A 3,840-nucleotide genomic window follows, 5' to 3' on the forward strand; every position below is an offset into this window, starting at 1 on the left:
GGACATGCTTTAGTGGATGATATTGGTGGTAGGGGGATGCTTGGACCAGATGATCTTGGAGGTCTTTTCCAACCTCAATGATTCCATGATTCTATGATTCTGCTTTAGGACCTGGAGCACCTCCTCCCTCTCCTTCTTCACTGACCTTGGTGTCTGCAGGGCTGTTTCTCACTCCTCGCTGTCCCAGCTGCTGTTGTGCAGGAGTAGTTTTCCTTTTCTTAATTCTGTTCTCACACAGCCCAAAAAAACATTGCATATTGGCTTGGCTCTGGACAGCAGCAGGCCAGTTTGGAGCCAGCTGAAACTGGCTCTTATCTAACATGGGGCAGCTTCTGGGTCTGTTCAGCGTTGAGAAAAGAAGAATGAGAGGGGATCTTAATAATGTTTACAAATATCTTAAGTGTGGGAGACGGAGGGATCTGGCCAACCACTTTTCAGTGGTTTGTGGGGACAGGACAAGGGGCAATGGCCAAAAAAATGATCACAGGAAGTTCCGCACCAACATGCGAAAGAACTTTTTCACGGTAAGGGTGATGGAGCACTGGAATAGCCAGGCCAGGGAGGTTATGGAGTCTCCTTCTCTGGAGATATTCAAGTCCCGTTTGGACGCTTACATGGGCAACCTGCTCTAGGGAACCTGCTCTGGCAGGGGGGTTGGAACCGGTGATCTCTTGAGGACCCTTCCAACCCCTACAATTCTGTGATTCTGTGACATCTCTAACAGAGACCACCCCTGCAGAACCCCGTTACCAAAACCTTGCCACGGAAACCCAATACACCCTCCAGCACTTAGGACTCATCTGCTGCCCTACTGACGTGTTCCCGCCCAGGGAAATGCTTGACCTCTCATCTTGTTACTTAAAAGGAGATTCTGATGCCAATTGGGCAAATCTGAAATGAGGAAATGAAATGGCAGAGTTGACGGAAACCAAAGCACAACCTGTGCCATTAGGAAGGCTATTTTGCATTTGAGGTGAGTCTGATGGAAAATTACAGCCTGCGTAGAGTGACTGTGGGCCTGGGGCGATGCAGGAGAGGTATAAAAGAGGCCCCATCTCCTCACTCTCTTCATCCACTCCTCTCACCTCCATCTCCCTGGGAACAAGGTGAGTCTGAAGGCCTTTCTCCTCCTTTTCATCCCTGGGGAGTTCTCATAACATGCCTGCACCTTCCTCCTCTGCTGGGTTTTCGGGTTGCTAGTCATGGGCGATGGAAGGGGTCAGGAGATGTGTCATGAAGTGAAGCTGTGGCTTGGCTGACATACGTCCTGAGATATGGGCTTGGTGGGGAGCTCCTTTGGCCTGAAAGTTCTTGCCAACGCTGCTGGGGACAAAGAGAAGGAGACGGCTGTGGGCCTCCTTAGACATCTGCCAGCTCCCCAAACAGCATGTGCCGTTCCTATCCTCCCTCCCACAAGGTGCACGTTCTGCCCCGAGACATGTCCTGCTACAACCAGTGCCTGCCGTGCCTGCCATGTGGACCCTGTGGCCCGACCCCGCTGGCCAACAGCTGCAATGAGCCCTGTGTCCAACAGTGCCAGGACTCCACCGTCGTCATCCAGCCCTCTCCCGTGGTGGTGACCCTGCCTGGCCCCATCCTCAGCTCCTTCCCGCAGAACACCGCCGTGGGATCCTCCACCTCTGCTGCCGTTGGCAGCATCCTCAGCTCTCAGGGAGTGCCCATCTCTTCCGGGGGCTTCGGCCTCTCTGGCTTTGGCAGCCGCTACTGCGGCACAAGGTGCCTCCCCTGCTAAAGCTGCTGGTGATGGCCCTGGAGAAAAACCCCCAGGGACCCAGATGTTGGCAGCGGATAGGGCACAGAGCATAAGCTTCTTGTGTTCAGGGTGACCAAACCTCCCCATCACCCCTTGGAAGAAGATGGGTCTCTCGGAGAGCATGGCCCATGCCTGCCTTTCCCCTCCTCCACTCTCTCCTTTCCCACCAATGTCCTTGTTACTCAGCACGGTTCCACTGTGTTCTGAGTCCCACAACGTCATCATTGAGAGGACATGCTGGCCCTTCTCCCTCAGTGGAGCAGACAGGTGGTCAAATGGTGGCATGCTCACCAAGGCCACACAGCTCAGGCTCTCGTCTGCCCCTGGTGCTTCCTGCACTGGGGCCCCCTCTCAGAGTGACCTCGTTTCCCCCATTTGACTCTAATATTAAAGTTCTGCTGCATCTCAGCCTTCGCCTCTGAGTTGTCCTTCCCCTGCAGCTACTCTTCCAGGATGCCTGGGGAGAGAGTTGTTGCTCACAGGTAGTTCTGGGAGCGGGTGGTTGCTGATGCTCATGCTTAGCAATCATTGACACAGGCTTGCATTCAGAATGCCTCTTCATGCATCAGGTCACCATCTGGATTCTAAATATCTGCTTACTTAGAGCTGGATGGAATCATCCAATGTAGTTGAGTGGCCTCTGTGCATTTTGGTGTGCACACTGTTTCTTCTTCTCTGATTAGCACAACAGCATGAAGCAAGTAGTAAAGAACGAGGGATGACTATGTCCTTGACAAGATGGAGGGCATAGCTGCCCAGGAGGAGCCAGGAAAACCCTTCCTAACAACAACACTGCAGAACTTGCTGTGCTTGGTCAAAGTCTTTCTTGCTACAGAGCCCAAAACTGGGCACAGTGTTCTAGATGCATTTGGAGGAGTGCTGAGCAGAGTGGGATTGTCACTGCCGTCAATGACACCAAGCTGAGTGGTGCAGTTGATAGAAAAGAAGGAAGAGATGCCATTCAAAGGGACCTCCACAGGCTGGGGAAGTGGGCCTATGTGAAGCGCATGAGGTTCAACAAGTCCAACTGCAAGGTGCTGCACCTGGCTCAGGGCAGTCCCACACAGGAGTACAGACAGGGAGAAGAACTCATCGAGAGCAGCTGTGTGGAGAGAGACTTCGAGAGAGACTTTATCCTACTCTGCCCTCGTGAGGCCACATTTGGAGTAGTGAGTCCGGGTCTGGGGCCCCCGGCACAAGAAAGATGTGGACTTCTTAGAGCGAGTCCAGAGTAGGGTAAAATATGATCAGATGGCTGGAGCGCCTCTCCTATGAAGAAAGGCTGAGAGAGCTCGAGATGTTCAGCCTGGAGAAGAGATGGCTCCTGGGAGACTTCATTGTAACCTTTCAGTACTTAAAGGGGTCTCAGAAAAAAAGGTTGAGAAGGACTCTTTACTTGGGTAGAACATGATAGGGCAAGGGGGAATGGTCTTAAACTAAAAGGGGACAGATTTAGACTAGACCTTAAGAGGAATTTCTTCACTGTAAAGGTAGTGAGGCACTGGAACAGGTTGCCAAGAGAAGTTGTGGATGCCCCATCCCTGGAGGTGTCCAAGGCCATTCTGGATGGGGCCTTGGCCAATCTGATACAGCAAGTGGCATCCCTGTCTGTGGCAGGGGGGTTGGAGTTAGATGGTCTTTAAAGTCCCTTCCAACCTGAGCCCTTCCATGATTCTGTAATTCTATGATTCTTGAGCTCCTGACTATGCTTCTGCTCACACAGCCCAGGATGTCATTGGTGTCCTCGGTGTCTCGGAGCACTGCTGGGAGTCACTTCTCTCTGGATGGGTTTACCACCCAAGTAACTTTTCCTGGACCAGCTTTTGGTCTGCTGCCATAGAGGGGCTGCAAGATAGATGATGTGGCGTGAGGGCAGGCTGGCAGGAAGGCATCTGCCAGACTGGGCTCTGGGTGACTGCAGTGCTGCTTTGGGGAGCTTGTGGACGGCCCTTAGAGACACTCAGAAAGCACCTGCTGTCTCTCCTCCTGCCCTCAGTCTCTCCCTGCCTCCCTCTTCCCCACAAAGTTTTGCAGGAAGCCCAGGGAACAGACGGAAGGAGTAGGGG

General features: G+C 52.9%; 1 pseudogene; it reads left to right on the forward strand.

The window, feature by feature from the left end:
- Positions 1 to 1,026: 1,026 nt before the first annotated feature.
- On the forward strand, positions 1,027 to 1,753 carry LOC118258240 (feather keratin 1-like; annotated as a pseudogene).
- Positions 1,754 to 3,840: the final 2,087 nt, after the last annotated feature.

This window comes from Cygnus atratus, chromosome 25 (genome assembly GCF_013377495.2).
Source record: "Cygnus atratus isolate AKBS03 ecotype Queensland, Australia chromosome 25, CAtr_DNAZoo_HiC_assembly, whole genome shotgun sequence".
Taxonomy (NCBI): domain Eukaryota; kingdom Metazoa; phylum Chordata; class Aves; order Anseriformes; family Anatidae; genus Cygnus; species Cygnus atratus.